Here is a 22113-nt window from a genome sequence, read left to right on the forward strand (position 1 = left end):
TAAGCCAGTAAAAGTCTGCATAAATAGGTTCTTTGTTTATAGAGTGTCAGCATAAAATAGAACGTTCATATACATATATTCATAGGTAAAACTAAGCACGTCATGTCAACGTATCTTTCATCAATGGCAGTGAAAAACTTTTTTTCAAGAGATATTTTTGAACGATGTAATTAAATGGTAAAAAGACCTGACAGTTGCAAAAAATCAGGGTTACAGCGATGTTTCATGCTTGTTCCTTAGTTTTAAAAATTAAGGAGCTAAACTTAAACGTATTAAGTAGTACAGTGACATGCGTTGTCTGTTCAAACGTGCATGAGGTATGACCGCGCTATAGGGTGGGTAAAACGATTTTCAAGAAGATGGAGAAGTGATACAAAATAGTTAGACAAGTAATATTTTATATTATTATTATAAACATTATTATGACCTCAGCTTTCTTACAAAATCTTCACTATCTTCAACTAAGATATTACTATGTTATGGACAAAAAACTTAAATAGGCTAGTAAGATAGTTTTAAGGTATAGAAAAAGAAGATATAAAAATAAAGTTTATACTTGTACAGAACAGTCAGCGAGCAATACAAGACCATAAATCATGAAATGTTGGAAGTAGTTACTGCGACCTAGTCACCCATCATAACAAATCCTCACTACTTGGTAAGATTTTTCGTACGGAGCAACTATGTCTTTACTTTGTCATCTCATTTTTTCAATCCTAATGGCTTTTCTCTTATAGCTCATCGAAAACTTCAAAGACTACTTGGACCCGTTAATATTAATATCGTGCAAGTTACTATCACCCCTCGTAAAGTATTTTTTAATATGGGAGAAAGCCATATTTAAATACTACGTAGGTTAGTATTCTTACTGGATTAACCCCTTCACTGGATTAGAATATTTACTGGATTACAATTCTTACTGGATTAGAATCCTGACTACATATGAATCCTTCTAGAAGTTTTTATCCACACGCTTACTACTCCTCATATCTCCTACTCTTTTGCCCCTCTTATGGACACTGCTAAGCCAAGACTACAGAAAAAAAGTACTGAAATAAGTTAAGGTAAATCTAACAAATTAAGACTATTATAAGAATTATGAATTAAACACAAGAGTTATAGAAGTATATTATTTAAACGTATAAAGTATCTTTTGAGTTAAGACTTTGATGAAGCCACTGATGGTAACGTAGACTCACATCACCATTTGTGGCACGGATTTACCCGATTAAAAATTAGGATCTGGGAGTGGTCAAGCCCAAGCTTGGCTGCAAAGATTCTAATGTTGGTCCTAGTTTGACAGTAAAACATTGCACTGGTCTGGGTGCAACTTAGCCTGAATGGACTTGACTGCTCCCAAGTCACTGCCAGTATTTGTTTTTGTAGGTATAGAATATCTATAGGTATTTAAGAAAATCCATAGGTATACTCAGCAAAATTTTTGCAAGGCATACGCAGACATAGTTTTTGTGCTAAATATCTATACGTATTGTAGACATATGTAAACCAATTCTGGTAGTGACTTGGAAGTAGTCAAGCCAAGTCATACCCTGATCAGTGCACCGTTTTACTGCCAAGCTTGGCCCAATATTGGATGCCTGCATTGAACTTAGCAAATTAGCTTGGCAGCTTGATTTCTTTTCCAGTCAGGTAAAAATGTGCAGTATTAACGCCACCGTTCTTGCTCATACGTACATTACTCTTACGAGGATACAAGGCAGTACTGAGTATCGGAGCAGTCGTACTTTGTTTGGACTTGGTGAAGAGCACATTGGCAGCAGCAGAGACACCAAGCTTTTCTACACATACACGCAGGAGGATCTCATGGCTTTTTCATGGCATTCTTCTTCAAGTTCAATGACTTGTTGATAAATAAGCTCTTTGCAGCTTGTAGCCCCCCCCCCCATATGGAGGTTCTGAAAAATAATCTTTATTTTTCTCACTCACACGCACATGCGCACACCACTCCCACTCCAGTCATACGAGGATACAAGGCCACGCTAAGCATTAGAGCAATTATTCTTGGTTGTTATAAACTCAAGAATAAACAATTCCCTGCCTTTAATTTGATTTAAACATTAGTCTCGAAGGTTATAGTCACGTCCGTTACCAACTGCATTACTAAAGAGTTGCTACGTACCCCTAATAATATGTCTAGAAGATGGTTATCAACAGTAAGTATTACATAAAATAACTTATAGAGAACTTCAAGATATCTTTAGCAGTATCAGGCATTATCTTAGAGATAATTATAAAATGGCTCGAGGATGTCTTCAAGTAAGCCTTAAAATGACTTAAAATCAATCTAAGTATGTCGTTAGTACTGTTTGTACCTATAAAGTGGTTTAATAAGATTTTCGACATCTTTATCTTGTTAGTTTAGCTGCACGCCTAATGATAGCCTTAACCAAATGCTTTTATCTGTGAGGTGCAATTATTAAATCTTACTTCTTCAAAATAAACGTAGCCAAAAAAATTTAGCTAACTAAATTAGCTCACCTATTTACTGCTAGGTAACATTTGTGAAATAAAGAATGACTTTATACATGATTAAACACTAAAAGCAATATTAAAACTCATTCTATAAGACAAGACAAATCTAGGAGAAATTTTTTTATAAGGTCTTATATTATTATGCGCATAGTTGGCTTTGTACGCCCCACTGTGATGCAGAAAAAAAGTGGTTACTTTAATTTTTTTAGTTGGAAGATAGCCTAAGTCAGTAGTGTCATGAACAATAAATTTTAACCTTTCCAGCCATTGTTTTCTCAATGAGCCAAGTACATGCACTTTTCTAGCATTATGTAGGTTTTTCGAACAATTGATCGTACATTATTGTACGAAAAATTCCCCGACTTTCATGATATATTATGAAAGTAGCGATTTAACGATAAGTTTTCTCTTCTATATTTATTCGTTGCCATAGAAACGGTTCTTTGAAGACAAATAATATAAGTTTACCATCCGAACAACGAAGTTATATATTTAATTTTTCCAGAACTAAGTTGTTGACAGGCGTTTAAAGCTTTGCAGATCAACTATGTAATGAGTTATCAACAAGCACTTAAAATCTTCAGATGACACCTCACTGTCATATTTTTTAGATACTTGATGTTCTTATTCCAAATAAATCACTTTTTAAAATTATTTTTATGTGTTTTTTTTCTTCTACTGTTTAGCTCACGTCACATACCTGTCAACAAACTTTTTACACTCCTTGTATTTTCTATGGAACTCATTTTTTTCTGCACTTTGACCTTGTCTCATGACTGTTGATGTATAAATGATACATGCAGAGTTATGCATCAGCCTTAATTAAAAGTTTCTGATATTATACGTAGATGTGGTAAGTTTTTTAACGGTTGGCTTGTGCAATAAATGGAAAAGTTTTTAAACAAACCAGTGGACAGTGGGTACTTGGGTACTTAAGTATAAAGTTATACTTTTATAAAATTACATGGCAGATAGTACGATTATGAACATAAATATACTTTGTATGAAACAATATTGAGCACCAAAGTGGTACAATCGTCGTTGAAATGAGTATACTTACGTCATTTAGAGGTGATTTCAATAAATATTTTAATATTTAATAACTAAACGGTTTTAAACAATATATTATGGCACAATACAATAAAAAAATTTATAGGCTGGCCAGTACAAGATTGTACGCTTTCATCAAACAACTCCCTACCGGTTGCGCTGATTACATCTCTAACATCACGCTCACATCTGTCATATGCGCTTACACACTGATTCCTCATTTATATTTAATACACAAAATATAATTGTACTTCAAAAGTTACGAGAAACCATCCTGTAGTACCACTCTCTTTAAAAGGGTAGTATTATATGCCAGAAAATATTTCTTCAGACTCTTAACCACACATAAGTTTTCATGACAAAAAATATTCTAACATCAAACATTTATGTAAAGTAGCAAAACAAATATTCAAAAAGTTGTACATCGTTTAACTATTCTCTTTTTTATATATTTAATTTGACAAAATCCCAATTTCATTGTAACCTTATAAGAAAATCACTTGAAAATTCATTAATATGATCTGTATAAATCTCTTAATATTTGTATCTTTAAAAGAGTACTTTTAAATAAACATATTTAATTTCTAAGCAGATCTACAAGTTTGTTTTTTTAATAGCATAACAACGAAGACGTCATGCATGCGTAAGACTGGGTAAGTAAATTCATCTATATAATAAAAAAAATTGGCAGCGTTGCTGCATATATTTACGCTTCTCTCACCTCTTTTGGCTTTTATCTGGTTACTATAGTAAGAACGTCCTTTAGTCAAAAGATCACCTTAATCGCGAATGTTAAAATTGTAAAAAAAAAACGCACTCTAAACATTAATTATTGTGTTTATACAGCACAAAAAACCTTTTTTTTTAGTTTTTAAAAATTTTGAAAAAACAATAAATAGTTAACAGTATAAATCATTATTTATTTATTTTTAATACAACAAATACATGACAAGCAAATAAATGTTTATTAGATTTGTTAAGGTTTCCAACTAAGAGCGCTCCGGCTTTTTAGCTAAACACTTGTTCTTTGCTCCTAGCTAACCCAAGCGACCCTAAGCAGCTCCTTTACAGTCGGTATATCTATATTTACAGTCTTGGCCATAAATGTTTACGTTTGGCCATAAATATAGATATACTGAGTGTGTAGAAGTTGCTCGAGGTCACTCGGGTTAGCTTAGAGCAGGAACAAATGTTCAACTAAAAATCTGGAGCGCTCGTAGTGCTGTGGGTCGGAAAGCCGAACAAATCGATTATGATATAGAAAATCTGCTTGGCTAGAATATACTAATTTGTAAGTTGTCGAAAAAAACGTTTTACATGAAAAATTAGTTAATAAAACAAATTATTCATACATTAATAAGATTCATAATTAAAAGAATCAATAAATAAACAGTTATCAAAAATTGTGTAGGTACAAGTAGGTAAAAGCTTTGATTTGTGTGCAGCAGATCGTGGGTTCAAGAATTACAAAAAGTATTTTTTTTATTTTTTTTTCTTGAATTAGTTAAAGAAAAAAAAAAGTTAAATAAAATTAAAATTTGTGCTCTGCTACGTGGCGTCAAGTATATGTTAAGGGGAGGATGCTAAAAGCGGTAGAGTGAAGGGTGTCAGGCAAGGAGGGAGTAACGTACAAAATCCACATCCATTACACTTTCTTTTTAAATCACAAATCTGAGATTGTTAATTTACACTCTTACATAATGCGCCTATCGAAGTAAGACTTTGAGAATACCACAATTTTGTTTTTTTATATTAAGATTCGTTTTAAGGTTTTTTCTGTGACAGTTTCCTCTTTTCTATTTTCTTTTAAATTTTTTCCACTCTTTTTGTCTTAGCTTGTTTCCTCCTTCTTCTCCGTTCTAGCTACTAATGCTGCTACTGTTGCTGTGACTTTTCTCCATGTCAGTTAAAAGGCAAATCGTAATCAGAGAACTAGGCACAAGCCGTTCTAATTTAATACCAACTACCATCACCTAGAACCACCACTAATTAACATAAGTTTTTTGACCTGCCCGACAAGTTGTATTAAACAATGTGATCGTGCAGAATCAAGCAATAAGCTGATGTATCAGTGGAAAGATCATCGTGGGATTAAAATTCTAAACGAACGTTAACCAAACTCATTTTTCAGCGACCTTTCTGGCTTGGAGCAATCAATGACGATAAGAGATACACGGGAAAAGAATTAGATTCTGCTTGACAACGTTACTGAATTTTACTATGATACGAATTCTGGAAATTGGTATACATGTCACACGGCAATGCAAACTGATTTTTTGCTATATCGAAATTCAACTCACCATAGAGATAATATTGCGAGTTGAAATATAGTTTCACATTTTGTATGTTGTAATGATCAAACATGCTAGCATAAACACTTTTTTTTGTACAATTGGTCTGAAAAGTTAAAATTACAAAACATGATTTTTCCAACTTATTTAACGCTTTAAGTGTCCAGATATGTTTTGATATTGTAGACAAAAATAAGTATTCACAAAGCTTTCAAACTCAAAAACTTATAAATTTTAATTTATCTTTCTGTAAATAACTAAGCAGTCGAATTATATAAATATCCAACTTCAAGACATAAAGAATATACCATTTGAGTTCCAAAGTTTCTATCATTAATTTTTTCCTGACAGGTACTATATTAGCACCACCATTAGCAACTATCTGTGATTGCATGACTCTATTTAAATCAGTTCCTAAGCGAGTAAGTAATATTTCATATTCCATGTTAAAAAAAATCTTGCAACAGAGTTCAGAAAAATCTTATATCATATTTAGAGAAATCAAGACATCAAAGGAACTGTTAATATAAGTTAGAGTCCTTTCATCCAAAATTCTAAACTAACCTGCAATGTCGGTCATTAGATCCTGATGAGGACTAAGTGTAAGTCAATTATATATGACAGTCGTCAGGCTCACATTTTCATGTTTAATTATTTCTATAGCATTCATCTCATGCCTGGATTCTTTGAATAGATAGCAGATGATGTGGTTCTAGGATTAAGAATTTGCTGCTCCCGTATAACCATCTAATTTTACAACCTTTGCATGAACATAAACGAAATTTCATGACGGTTGAAGACACAGGTCTTGATGCCAAGTTACTTTACGGATTTCATCACTATTATAATGAGTTGCAGGTACATATATTTCATGAGCGTAAATCTCATAGTATTCAATAGACTCTTCATAGGTGCAGGTAACTAAATGCATAGGATCTTTTTAATGTTCAATGCAAAAAAATTAAAACATACAAATTTATTTTTACTGGAGCCCTTAACTTTTAATTCTAGACCTTAAGATATAAAATGTTCTAATGCATTAGCTTTTAACAACCGAACTGTCATTTTTGTTGATGTGTTAACGGTTCGGATGTCCGTTGTTGATGGAGTGATGAAGTACATATCAAGCTACTTATACACCTTTTATAATTGTGAGCGATTACCATCATTGCAAGAATTTCAAGTGCCACCTTATCGCTGCAACTTCTCCACGAAAACTTACTCAATCTCTTTGCTGGTCGAATATACGTACATATATATATATGCGTGCGTGTGCGTGTGTGTGTGTGTGTGCGCGTGTGTGTGTGTGTGTGTAATTAATATTACGCCAGCAGTCGATGAATTAGTTACCTGTCGAAGGACTTCAATAATTTTGCAATCTAGTAAAACTGTGGCGATGAGTTTGTTAATTGGATGAATCTTTTCTTGATTAAAAAAGACTATAAAAGTGATGTTGCACTTACCTGGCATAGAGATAACCATGATCTACAAGGCGGTTTCTCCAAGGTGAGATTCGTCCATTGCACTCCGGACGGGTTGACCCTTGCAAATATCCCTAATGTGGATATCTTAGACGTATTTGTTTTGGTAGTTATGCATTTACTTTGAGAATAGCCATAGGTAACTCTAAAATATGGGTGATATAACCTTTAAATACTCGTTTCGTGGAGCCTTAGAGCCTTTCTATAAAATTTTTTAGTCTGAATTACATAAAAACAATATGATTAAACTTCATGATACTACAATGTGTATTATTGTTGGAATTGATATCAATAGCCATGTCCTGAGGCTGTAATACTTTTATTAAAAATGACTTGATATCACGGATTTGTAGCTGCTTGTTAAAAAATGACCATTTGATCGCCTACGTAAAATTTATGATAACCTTTGTCAAATTTTAGAATTGAATCAAAAGTTAAGAGTTTTACTAAGCCGAGAACCTAGTTATGTTTTGGGGGTTATTTAAAAAGTGTAAAATACGGCGTATTCAAATATATTAATGCTGGTTGAAACTTAATCAGCAGTTTTCATTTTATTTTATTTTTATTCCCTTAACAACTCTTTCAGCATATTGATTCAAGTACATGTATAATCCAGTTTTATGTAGTTGAAGTTTGAGAACTCTTCCAAGTGCAATATTCTAAACAATTTTATTGTGATTTTGACTTCCTTGCAGCTGCTGTTTAATAGCCTTACAAGCATTTCTACTTTTTAATATTCTAGCTACTCTACTAGCTTGGGCACCAGTTGCACTCAAGTCAGCAAGTAAGGGTATTAAGATTAGTACACTGCCAACTTGAGCAGGAAGCGATAAGATATATCGTGTTTCTACACTTTTCTCACCACCTGCCTTTTTAACTGCACTATGGGTACACTTTTAAGCTAAAGTAATAACCTTCTGTGCATCTCTGCTTTTTGTACTTATTTTCCGTGATACAGCGTTAAAGTCTTTACGCAAGGCAGTACATAGTCTCTTTTTACTTATTACACCTATTTTCAATTTATTTTTATGCTTCATAGTACTTCTAAATGCTAGAGCTACTACTTTTTTTCCAATACGTGAACTTCTGGCTTTTACTTTTATCAAGCAATTCAAGCTAAGACTTGATCTACTGAGTTTCTAGTTTTGATGTTTTATCTATTTAAAGAATAAGCTACATCGTGCTCATTGTACGTTTCGTCTATTGGATTTATACCTGAATCGCTTCCGGCAAGAAGTTTTAAAAGTTTAGTACCTGGACCGCATTATTCGGTTTATAAGCGTTCACAATTTTATCCAGAAAATCATGTCCTTGTGGTCATGGTAGCGCAACGGTAGAGTTGCAGTTCCATCGATCTCCGAGGTTAAGCTGCATTGGGCACGGTTAGTGCTTGGATGGGTGACCGTCTGATCACCATTCAAGTCTCGTTCTTTCGCCTGTGCTCTTGATCCTCGAAGGTCGATTAACTGTTTCTCTGACGCTTTGTCTACGTGATCATAGGTGTGACTGAGTTGGTTCAGATGTTTATATACGTATATAAACATTTGGTCATAACTCAGGTGCACCGATGGCTAATTAACACTATGCTTGTGTAAAAAAATGCCATGTCTGAGCCTACGGGCGATGATGAATAAAAAATCATGTCTTTGCTTATTATGTATGTTTATCACTCTTTGAAGGTTGGATTACGACTGAGTTTTAGAGCAAAAATTATCGTATTTATATTCTGCAAGTCTGGAAATCTCTAACCACAAGAGTATATAAGCAGTGTTCTTACGGACTAGACGTCATTTCTAGTCGAACCATCGTATAGTGCAGACATGAAATCTAAACAGGAGTCTGTAAACTTGTAGGTAATTATTTTTTATGCTATCTAATTGTTGTAAGATAGGCAGTTTATCTGTGCAAATTCAAAATCCTATTAGACTAAGATTAGGTTTCTGTGCATTTGAAGTCACTTAAACAGTTTACATATAAATTCTTAAAAGAGTTTTTAAGGCCTACAGATGGTGTGCAATACTATCACTTAAATGAACATAAAGGGGTTTTGTCTGCAAACAATTTTCTAGAGAACTCTATTATCATTTTTGATGATATTGCATGCGAAAAACAGGATAGTCTGAAAGCTTTTTGCTGCTTAGAATGACACTAAAATATTTATTGTTTTTATCTTTATCAGTCATATGCACTAGTACCGAAGCATCTTATGAAAGATGACGTTAATCTTCTAGCTCTATTTTTTCAAGATAAACTTTCTTTAAGGCATGTATACGATGATCACGTGAGTTTTCATAAGTCCTATAGTCAGTTTAAAGATCTACCATTAAGCTGCTAAAATGATGATGGATATGGTTTTGTTGCTATCGATAAGGACAGGCAGAAGAAAAACGACCGATACTGTCAAGGTTTTGACAGTTTTACTATAAATATAGATTATTCATAGTACAAACTAATCAGTCTACTCTGAGACATCAAAGTATTGGCATGTGCAAGAAGAAAAAGAAAGGTTTTTTATTAGCTGGTCAAGACAAGAGAAGCCGTCAAAAAGAATCTAGATTTTTAAAATCTTAACAAGATGAAGTTGAAAAATACTTCATAATACTTCTAAGCGAATGACTGATTTCTTACAGCAAATAGAAACGCAAATAAACAAAGAGAATAAAAATAATCAATTTGTGATTCACAATAACTTTAATAATACTTCTTTACTGAAGCTGCTTATTAAACGGAAAAAAAGTATAGTGATCATAAAGATACGATGTTTGAGTTGGCTGTCAGTCAAAATAACAATAATGATGATGTCAATCATAATGATATTAATGTTATTATTAAAAATTAGATGAATAATAATAATAAAAACACTTTCAATAACACATACTTACACATAGTGGAAGAAAATCAGGAAGGTATTTTAGATTTTTTTTATGTTCTTTGAGAAAAAGATAAAAAGTATAAGTTACAAATTCACTAATTAGTTCAAATATAAAAGAATTTACGATAAATATGGTAAGATTTTTCATAAACTTTAGATGGATAACACTGCTTGTGGAAAAACATTCTGATACAACTCGCATGATTCAAGACAATTTAACTGAATATTCTGTACTTCTGAAAGTTTAAGTGCAGATCAAAATGGATTTAGCAAGAATCGTCGTATTCAAATTCATGTTAGTATTGAACTTAATAGAATTATAGTTTTGATTTTTGATCTTATCAGAATTAAAAGGAAGGGACCATTGTTACTTCAGTATAAAATTGCTCAACTAATGCAGCAGCAGCAAAAAGTTAATATACACTAAGACGATCCAAATAAGCTGGAGGATCGTCTATTCTTACTCGTAGATGAAAGGTCGGCAGAAAATCTAAGCCATGATAATGAGATAATATCGGTGATCGAAGAGTTTCAAAAAGGAGAATACTGAGTCATACGTTAATTTAAGTCAGTATGGCAATGAGAATCCATGGGTTCTGACGTAAGCTGAATAAGATTGAAGGCAATTGCCAAGGTTCATCTGGTATTGGATATAAAGTCACTGAAAAATAAAATGTGTGTTAGATTAAGTTTAAATGGTTACTATAAATGGCTTGATTTACTGCCGGATTGAATTGCAGCATATAATCATTTAAAACATTGTGCCACAACTATGAAACTAAAAGGTATCAAATTGATGTATAAAGCTGAATTCTTGACACGATAAGATTCTCAAAGTGAGCTAGGAAATAAAATTCAAAAATTTAAAGCTGTCATAAAGTTCATATAAGTAAAGTGAAAAACGCTTTTAAAAATAGGTTATACATCAAATTGTTCTACAGAGGTTTTTAAAAATACTAAAATATCAAAAACAAATCGAATCACTTATGAATTAAAAGATTATAATAGTTGAATAAGGTCCAGGGGTTTTTACAAACAAGAACTTTTAAAGGTCAATAGGCCAAGTATTCTGATGTCCATTTTGTGAAGAAAATTTTTTTAAATACTAATAACATTAAATACTTAGGACTAGATGATTATCATAATAGTAGTACCAAAGAATTCGATAGTTAATGAAAAAATTATAAAATGAAAAAGAAAAAGTAGAAGGAGCTCCGGCAAACGCTTTCTCCTATGCAAAACAACCAATCTATTACTTATTTTAACCCCAATATCCTTTATCTTTCCACCTTAATCTCTCTTTATAAATTTAAATATATTTATTTATGCAAATTTCAATTAAAAATCTATGAATTTGAATTCATTATAGCCATGATAAAGTGTAAATCAAGCATACCTTAGAACTCTTTTTCTTATTTCATTATACAAGTCCTCATTCTTTTTGATGGCTTTAAATATGGGATCTAGAACGAAGACTTGGAACTCATCATCGATCGTGATAATGACCTTGCTTCCAAGGTGGGTATTAGTTCTTCTAAGCTCTGTTACCATATATATTCTATTCTTCTCTAACCCTGATTCCTTCTTTGTTGCGAGATTACCATTGTTAATGATACAGTTGAACCGAGAAAAGACCAATTTCTGAGAAAAACCAATAATTCAATACTTGTATGCTACAGTTTACAGTTATTAAGTAAAAGTAGCTACTCACTTAAAAGTTAAGCTTAATCTCTTTATAGACGAAGAGTGTTTAAACATTTGTATCTTGCTTGCAGGAGGACTCAATGTGCTCTCCAGCTCGTTTATGTTGGAATAACTTTGTCAGACTCATAAAACTCTTCATGTTAGGCTAGTATTTGTATCTTACTTGGAGGAGGACCTGATGTGCTTTCAGATTTGTCTAGCATAGAAATGAGCTTCAAAGGCTGAGGTACCTTCTGATATAGAAATATTTTTTCTCCAGAATGTTCCTCTCTTTCAACATTTCCCACCTCCAACGGCTGTTACTTTCTGTCTTTTTTTCCTTTTTCGTTTTCTTACAGTAAAATTTCTAGGAATGCTTTATCCTCCTAATCCATCATGCGTTAATGTCCCTAAAGCAGTTTATGTGTAGAGTTAAACAGCAGATGGCACTTATCATTTTTTGAAAGCTGAGCTATCTTTTTATGTTTTTCAGTGTTAACGTCTTAAGACTTGGAACGAATAAGATTTCGTATGCATGTTATTCGGATTTGTTTAATAAACAATCTTTATAGTCTTGGAATCTCATTTTTGTCTTGATAACACATGTTTTTATACCTTTTGCTTTTTTAATCAACGCATCGTTTTGTACATGAAAACAATACTTTTTACTACAAAGATCCATTAATTTAAGTATAATTTTACCACATCACCCATCGTTCGTTAGACCAATCACTTTTTATTTCTTTAATGTTAATTAAAACGACTAAAATCTATAAAATTAAATATATCGTGCTTGTTGATATCTTCACCCATGACTTTCTAGATGTCATTATCTGGAATTTCGAGACAAAACTATCAGTGCCCTTGTATAATAACTTGTACGTATCTGCGAAACGCTGCTTCATGTAAACATAATGAAAGTCATGTATTTGTCATTTCAGTAAATAGAGTATTCCGAATCCAACGTAGATAGGTTATCTAATTGTAATATCTGTTTGTGCAAGTTTTAAGGCCGTGAAGTTGTCAATAAATATTATGCGATTATAAAAATTGGGCTTAGTACGATCGACAATTACAGTAAATTTATACTCTAAGTTCTGATATTTACTACGCATGAGTACTGTACCAGGATGCGACTTTCGTTGAGTCTATTCGAACAATGCTTATATACTTTTATGGTTGCAAATTTCCAGACTGCAGACTATGAATGAAATGATTAACTTCTCTAGAGCTTACTCATGACGTTACCTTTAAGGAGTGACAATAAGAATTATACAGGATAAGAAAGGACATGGTCTTCTAGAAAAGATTATAACCATTTTACTAGCAAAACTTTACATACCAGGCTATCAGTATTGCAATCCTGGTACGAAACTTGTGAAACATCTTGTTAGAAGTAATCCAAGTATTCACTTTGTGCAGCAATTGGAAACAACTCCACCTGCAGAGGAAAAGATATCGATACTAATTTACGAAAAGGCACAGTATCTCATATTCCTGCTTAAACTGGCAGTGCTCTCCCTTCCATTCACAGAAAAAATTTTTGTGTTGAAAGAGTACACGTCAATCACGATTGAAAAGTCCAAGTATGTACAGAACCGATACAGTTCAACTCACTGTGTGACACCTAGCTTAAATTGTTGTACTCATACAGCTTGAGGCAGTGTTAAACTGTGTAAGTCTGTGGAAGAAGTACTCTATAATTCTTATAGGTTGGACTGTTTAAATAAGACTTCTAGAGCTCCTAGCTTCAGCAATATGTACATGAATATACATGTTGCTGTATATACATATTAACTTTTGACACTGCTGTTATCATCAAAGTATAATTATTCGTAGCATAGTATTGTATTACTGTTACTCATACAAGTGTATGTATGTACAATAGGCCTCTTCAACAAGGACTCATATGATGATCGCAGCAGAGTCGAGACACTTGAGACATTTATGCACATACACATACATATGACTGAAGCCAGGAGCTCTAAAGTTTGCACTTAAATAGTCTAACTAATTGGGCTCGTACAGTACCCCTTTCATAGATATATAAAGTTAAACACTGCCTTGAGCTATATAAGTACAACGGTTTAAGCTAGGTGGCACACAGTTAGTTAAAGTGTATGGGTTTTGTACGTACTTGGACATCTCCATCTTGAGTAACATGTACTCTTTCAACACAAAAAGTTTTTCCGTGTATTGTTATTTGCTGGCTTAAGTGTGACCAGTGCACTAGCCAGTAGAGTAGCTAGAATATTAGAAAGTATAAATGCTTGTAAGGCTGCTAATCAGCAGCTATAAGAAAGCCAAAAGACACAATAAAACTATAAGATATATTGCAGTTGGAAGAGGTCTCAAACTTGAACTATATAAAACTGGGTTACGTGTCTAATTAAAACCATATGCTAAAAGAGGTTTAAAAACAAACAAAAAATAAATTTAATTAAAACTGCTGATCAAGCTTTAACCAGCATTGATTTATTTGAATACGCAGTGTTTTCCACCTATCGAATAATCCCCAAAATATAACTACGTTCTCGGCTTAGTAAAACTCTTAGCTTTTGATTCAATTTTAAAATTTGAAAAAGGTCATCATACATTTTACGTAGGTGATCAAGTGGTCATTTTTTCATCAGGCAGCTACGAATTTGTAATATCAAGTCCATTTTTGTGGAAGAATTTCACTTTAACTATGACACTTCGTAGTGTCATAACGTTAAATCATACTATTCATATGAAATCCAGACTAAAAGGTTCTATAGGAAAGCTCTTAGGTTTCACTAAACGAGTACTAGAAAATAACGTCACTCATATTTCAGACTCACCTGTGGCTGTTCTCAAATTTAATACATTACAATAATGCATCACTACGAGAGCCTATATAAACGGAAGAAAGGTTTATACAATTCACAAATTTTTCTCAGCTATCCAACCAGGATACAAAATTATCAAAGTTCCTTTATAAATAAGTTATTTATCGATCGTTAGGTGCACTATTGATCACATACAGTTACGTATAATTGACCAGGAGGGAGAATTAGTAAATTTTCGTAAAAAAGTCATAACGATAAGGTTGCACAGGAAACCCTCACAATAATGGGAATCACGTACAATCATTAAAGGTAAATAATCAGCTTGACATGCACTTCTGAGCTCAGTTAACAATGAGAGTCCAAACCGTCAATACGTCAACAGAGAAGACAGCCAAAAATGTCCAGAGCTAACGCATCAAAATATCTAATTTCTAAGAAGTCTAGGACTAAAAGTAAAAGGCTCTGGTAAAAACTAACTTGTATATTCTTATTCTGTTGCATCAAGCATTGAAGAGATTCTAAGCATTTAGTCACCTATTACCTTTGATGACTCTATTGCACACTATGAGATTTTCTCTCATCAACCATACGTATGTGGAACTTAGAATGATAGTGATAAAATCCGTAAAGCAACTCAGCATCAAGACTTGTGTCTGCTACGGTTCTGGAATTCCTTTCACGTTCATGCAAGGTTAATGAAATTAGATGGTAATACGGCAACAGCAACTACTCTACTCGTGAGCTACTCCACTTTCCATTTATTCGACGATATCCGGTGTGAGATAAATGCTATAGAGACACATAAATGTGATGGTGTGAGCCTGAAGACTTTCATGTAAAATTGGCTTATACTGAGTCCTGATCCGAATCTAATGACTAAAATTGCAGGTTATTTTCAAATTTTAGATGAGAGAACACTATCTTATATTGACGGCTTTTTTAATATTATGATTCCTCTAAATAAGATATTTGGTTTTGATAAAAACTATCACAAGAATATTGTTAACGAGAAACATGAACTTATACTTTTGAGATTAAAAACTAATTTAAATAAGGTTATCCAATCACAGATAGTGGCTAACGGCGATACTAACTAAGTACGAGTCTGGAAAGAGTTAAAGATAGAAATATTGAAACTTGAATGGTATACGATCTATGTATGGATGTTGAATTCAAATGAAATTGGACTGCTCAATTATTTACAAAAACATAAATTGATATTTATAAGTATCCGGTCTCGGAAGCTCTATGAGTATCTTTTCTTTTCCACATTATCACAGCATATTTGAACAGTTAAATCGTCCAATGTGTTGGACAAACTATGCTATGTAATTTTAGCTTTTCAGACAAACCGTAAGAATTAAAGACAAGTTACCGCTAGCACATTTGATCATTTGCAGCATAGTAACTTCTTGTCGCATTGACTACCAATCGAGCTCTTTTTGTCACTGCCACCAACACCACTTCCAAACTTACAACTAGGATTTGCTTAAAGGAGGTTAGCACGATCAATGAGTTTGAATACACGCCGTGGGGAAATTAGTTTTTCAGAAAGTTTTATTACAACAGTTATTGGTGTAACTGCTTATGCAACTACTGTTAGCACAATTTTGTTTTTCGAGGTTAAGGAATGTGCTTATTTAAAAATCTTGGACTACGTTCTATGTTTTATTAAACAATAAAGTATAAATATTCGTTCTTATGCTTGTGCTAACGTTGATTATAAAGCATTTACTGTAACACTTTTAAAAATCTGCTGATAAATCGTATTTGGATACATTTGCGCAACTAAAATCACTGAACATTTTTGCTTAAAATTCCCTACTTGTAATAAGCAGTGTGTTGGCTCTAAAAAGGGCTATTATTTTTCTAGTATTAATTGTTCATAAATTTGTATCTACTTTTTTTAAGGTATTGAAAAACATTTTGAGAAACATATTTTCTTTTTTTTACATGATTTTCCTAAAAGTGGAATTCGACAATCATCATCGTCCTCTCAGCAAATTGCGATAAAGTCTCATTTTCTTAGTTACGGGCCCATCTTATTGGTTAGTTGTTGAAGCGTTTATCATTAAAAGAGATATGACAAAGCCAAAGGCTACGGTTGTACTTTGGTTGGTTAATTATTTTTGCTTCCTCTACTCTATCCTTGTACCCTACAAAATGCCTTTTCCTGTGTTATGATCAGGCCATCGCAATGCAAAAAGTACTCATAGACTTATTGTTCAGTCATGTGCTTGTAACCGTATGAGTTACTAAAAATCTGTTGTTATAAATCTCATTTTCCTGTTAACTAAAATTGGCACTAAAGTGCCAATAATATCATCGACGAAAAAAGGGCTTTGCCTGTTTTGACACTAATAAACATCATGTGAGTTACAAGTCTATTAAAAATGATAACAAAATTGACAATCCTTGACATTTCACTGGAGAGTAAGGATTAAATTTATCAGTATGTTTATTGAGATATCTTTTTTTGCAAACTAAAATTCGTTTTGTTCCACCACACTATCGAGGCCTCACTCAAAACTTATGTAGCCACAAGTGTCAAGACTTATGAGAAATACCAATACCAATACTTTTCATAATGTCAGCAGTTATAATGCCCACTTATTGATATGAAAACCTAAAATTGCTTTCGTGGAAGAGCGCAAGTTATCAGTCTAAAAAAAAAAAATACTTTTTTTACGTTAATACGTTGAAGGAACAAGTGTAATGATACGCTTCATTGACTCAAATAGATTTTTACCATCTTCACTTGATAAGTTGGCATCTTAGTTAGATCAGTATAATACTCTAAAAAAGGTTCGTAATCTGGACGATCCATAGTTCTTTGAGCAAGTCAATGTGCTCAAGTGGAAGGGTATATTTTCATACAATTATGTAGCATTATTTAAAAAATTTGAAAATATAAAGCTCTTAGTACAAGACCATTTTTACAGTCAATTATACAATGCACTTACCATTAGTAAAAATTATATGCAAGCTCAATCACTGTACGAAAGTTTTTCTATTAATACTCTTGGACAGTGTTTATATTTTTTATAAAAAACAGACATACTTCTGTAATAAGCCTTGAGAGAGCTGGAAAACCAATATATTGGCACATAAAAAGAATTTCTTAATTTTTTGTTTCTGATGAAATTATTTATGTTTTTGATATTTCTACATTTTTTAATATAATTTAAAGCAAATTTACCACTTTCTACCCTTTTTAATCCACCCTTTACGCGATAACTTTCTAATTTTTTTTTTTAGTATTACCTTAGTTTATTTGTATAAAGATGTAATTAAAAATAAGTTTCTGTTATACAAACTTTTTAATGCTACTATTAATGAAGTATAGAGTAGTTTACCCTCCCTCGACAGCCCTAACCCCTCCAACCCCCACCCCTCATTTTTAGCGTAGACTTTTTATAATTTTTGTATGCCTATTGTATTTTTGACACAAAAATAAAATTCAGCATCAAAAATGCATTGAAAAGAAGTGTCTTCACTCATACATTGAAAATAATTCGATTAACTGTCAAAAAGGGTAGTTTTTACCCTATTTAAGAGATTGTTTTCAGGTTTATAATATTTTTGCCACCAAATTTAAAGTTAACCATGAAAAAAACATCAAAAACATATATCTTTACTAATACATTGAAAATCATTTGATTTTCTAACAAAAAGCGTCGTTTTAACTCCATTTTAGGGTTTATTATATTTTTGCCACCAAACTCCAATCCAGCGTCAAAAAATACATCAACAACACATATCTTCACTAATACATTGAAAGTCATTTAATTTTCTAATAAAAAGGTTAGTTTTTACCCAATTTTAGGGGTTGGTTTGGGTTTCTTGTCATTTTGACATAAGATTTGGAATCAGCATCAGCATCGGAAAGTACATAGAAATCGATATCTGCGTTTGAAAAAAAAAATTTTTTTTTAACTTGAAATTTTCAACACAGACAAGCACTTCCCTTCTAGGCTGGAAAGCTAATGTATTACGAGAACCCTTAATCAACACTTAGTCTATGACCAGTCATTGATGTAGGGTACCTTTTAAACCTTTTTTCTAAGGGCAAAAAGCCCCTAAAATTCCGGCCCTTTAAGGTTAAAGTAATTTAAATAAATAAAGATAATTACTTCAATGTTTATAAATTAGATTCTGCTCACTACTTTACTACTTTAGTTTCCACTTAGCATGCCCTGCTAAATAAACAAGAGTAAGAATACAATGTATACTGTGCTTTGGTTACCATTTAAGTATTTTTTTTTTTTTATTTCACTAGAACTTATTACTGATACAGACATGCTTATTTTCTTCGAAAAAGCCACAGGAGATGAAATATTCCACTGCTGTAACAAAGATACAGAAAATAATGACTACTATATGGAAAATTATTTTAAAAAAAACTGAAAGAGATATATGTATATGTATATATCATACTTTAACATCAGTTATTTGTATGGTCGGGATATGACTTAAGAACTTTTTTATGGTGACTTTCCATGGGCTTAGAACGTGAAACAGCAGCTTTATAATATTGGTAACGTAAGTGCTTACAAATGTAGAGTAGGAAAGGATTTAGGGTATTCAGAGGAAGTTCACGATTCTTATAATAATTTGTTATTTTGTTTCAACACATTTTAGCTCCAGGTTCAGAGGAACCTTAAGCAATAATAAAGTTAAGTAACAAGCATAAGCATGAACATTGATATGAAGCCCTTAAACAAGCCACAAATTCTGAATTATCGCTGACCAAAGTTTATTTAGCTTTTAAACTCTGGCAAAGTGTATGGCTTAAAGGATACATCGATCTCAGTAGCAGTTAGAGAAAAAGGGCTAAGAATAAGTTTAAGAAAATTATTTTAAACTCTTTACTACTGCTATTATTGAGAAAACGATCGAAAATGAGAGAAACTGTATTGACATCAAACTTTTTAATAATTGGTACGGACGCTTTGTTGTGGCAGCGTACATTACAAAGCCAAATTTTCACAGCTTTGACTTGTTTGAAAAAAATTTTGTAGCCATACAGATTAAATGTACATAAAAGTTAATTAAGATTCTAACAGTTATTAGGCTCGGTGTATTATCCTTAGTTAAGAAACTTGTCTAAACTAAATGTCTATGCTATCTAAACTAAAAAATTATCCTAAATTTTTACACACTTACAAACTGAAATATCATATTAAAATTTGTTGGACTCAGAAGTGACATACATAGTATTCTCTTACTCTTAGTTCACAAGATAATAGGCAAATTTTTTTGTGAAAGACTACCGATACGCTACCTTACAGATATTAAAGGATAAAAACACAAAAAAACATAAAGCTGGAGAGAACATAAAACGTATAGAATAAAGAGGGGGTGATTTCCCGAGTAGTGGAACAATTCTTAGATATTCAGTGGTATCCACCAGCAGAGCTTAGTCAGAACTGTAGGAAGTAGGTTAAGTATTGACTAATTTATTGAATACCACGAGAAGCTTAAGTCAACAGAAAGTTTAAAAAAGAACAGTCTTAAAGTTGAAAAATTTCTACAAAATTTAAAGTATATGTTTAAACCAGCAAAGCTCAGATATGATGGTTAAAAACGTGTTTTTCTATTCATACTAATTTCTTACTACTTGAAATAGTCATAATATTTTGTATAATTTAGATGGCTATTTTAGCAGTACTTAATTAACTGACCCGTAAAACACTCCTACTAACAAAGAAAATCAAGGAAATAATTACGTGGAAAAATCATGTTGTGACAAAACTGAGAAAAGTTATCACTAAATTCAGCACAGAAGCTATCACTAAACTAAATGACTACTGCCAACTATTTTTTTCTAATTAAGTATCAAAGTATCTTGTTAGTAATGGACTATTATTAAATAGCTTTCCAAAATTGTTCGATAAAAAAATCTGTGAATTCTCTATACTAGAGATGGTGTCGAATTTCTTAGCCCACTAATATTTAATTATATTAACACGAAAAAAAGTTTTTTTTGTGAAACTAGATTGACGTAGAAAAAATAAATTATACAATTTATTATATATTTAATTTACATATTTAATTATACAATTTATTATATATATAAATTGATACAAGTTTCTATACAAATTTCTTACAACTTGTGAGTTTTAATAATTCTTGAAGTACGTATTATTTTAATTCTTTGTTATTATTAATCCTACTGTTATAAGTATTATAAAAGCCCAATCACTTAACCAATATTTTATTTTTTAGTCAACAAAGAATTTTCTGAAGAAGGGAAGCATTAGAATACATGATTTTTTGCAGTTCCTGCTTGTGAAGAATCATTTGTCATCACAAAGGTTGTGGAGTAATTAACACACTTTTGTAAAAGCTGCCTGCAAAAATGCACGTAATAAAGCATGAATATTGGGGACGGGGTACTACACTAGTCAGCAGATTAGCTCGTAGGGATCTAGATATCAATTTATTAGATCAGTCCTGTAAACAACACAAAATAGCCTATTCCAAAGATTGAGAAAAGATTGCAGTAAAAACATTGCTGAGAAGATACTTACTGAAAAGGCATGGCAAAGATTCAAAGCCAGAGGCGCTAGTTAAGGAAAAAAAATTGCTGCTTTTACTACAACCAGTGCGATTTAATTGAAATTCAAATTTGACATAGGATCATTTCCTAGTAGAAATTTTAGTAAAGTAAGTAAAAAAAAAGAAGCAGAAAAAAACGACTTAAAAAAATTTGATTCCAAGTGCCCTCAAGTTCATTATTTCTAGTAGTAGTGATAGAAAAGTTATAAATTGAGATTTGAAGAAAGTTTAGGATGCTGTAAAAAAACTGGTGACAAAAAATATAATGCAACTCCTCGAGTTCTGCCTATCTCACAGAAGACGGATTTTTACCATACCTTATTTCCTCAGTTGCTGGCTTAAGTAGTACTACTACCAATTGTGTAACTGGATTTTTGAAGGCTGTTAATATTGCTGAAGTTTCTCGAAACCAGCTCAAGGAGAGTGAGAAGCGTAATAAAAAGTAAAAGAAGCTTGTAAAGAGGCTTTTTTTTAAACCATTTAGAAACATATAAGGTCTAAACCTGAAAAAGGCCTACATGATAAAAAAAATCTCACGTAAAACTACCTTACTAAGGTCTCACAGACTATCAGCTCACCAAGTATGCAAAATTTTAATATTTTCGTAGAGTTTACATAAAAAATTATATTCCAACCAATGGCCCACCTTCTCTAAGACCATTAACAGTCTATCTGAATGAGAAGGATGATCTTGGTATGAATAGGGTTGCCTATGAAAAGAAAGGCAATAATGGGATGTACCTTAACAATCTTAGTAATCTTTAAGCACTGATTGATCTAATACTATATCTTTGTGTTAATTATTTAAAATATATTTGTTAAAGGTCTGAAGATTTTTGTAGATACAACTATGACTGTCAGTACTGTTGTTT

At 32.3% G+C, this 22113-nt stretch overlaps 1 protein-coding gene and 1 non-coding gene across 2 annotated transcripts in view; one reads left to right on the forward strand and one right to left on the reverse strand.

Moving 5' to 3' along the window:
- Nmdar1 (glutamate ionotropic receptor NMDA type subunit 1) overlaps positions 1-22113 on the reverse strand; it is a 1366481-nt gene that overhangs the window by 984118 nt on the left and 360250 nt on the right. The window lies entirely within an intron of this gene.
- Positions 7290-7454, forward strand: LOC111643602 (U1 spliceosomal RNA). Its single transcript, XR_002759724.2, has one exon. It is a non-coding gene; the product is annotated as a U1 spliceosomal RNA (small nuclear RNA).

The sequence above is a fragment of the Copidosoma floridanum genome, unplaced genomic scaffold, assembly GCF_036245765.1.
Source record: "Copidosoma floridanum isolate Cflo_tuat_1 unplaced genomic scaffold, Cflo_Japanese_pri ptg000017l, whole genome shotgun sequence".
Classification (NCBI taxonomy): Eukaryota; Metazoa; Arthropoda; class Insecta; order Hymenoptera; family Encyrtidae; genus Copidosoma; species Copidosoma floridanum.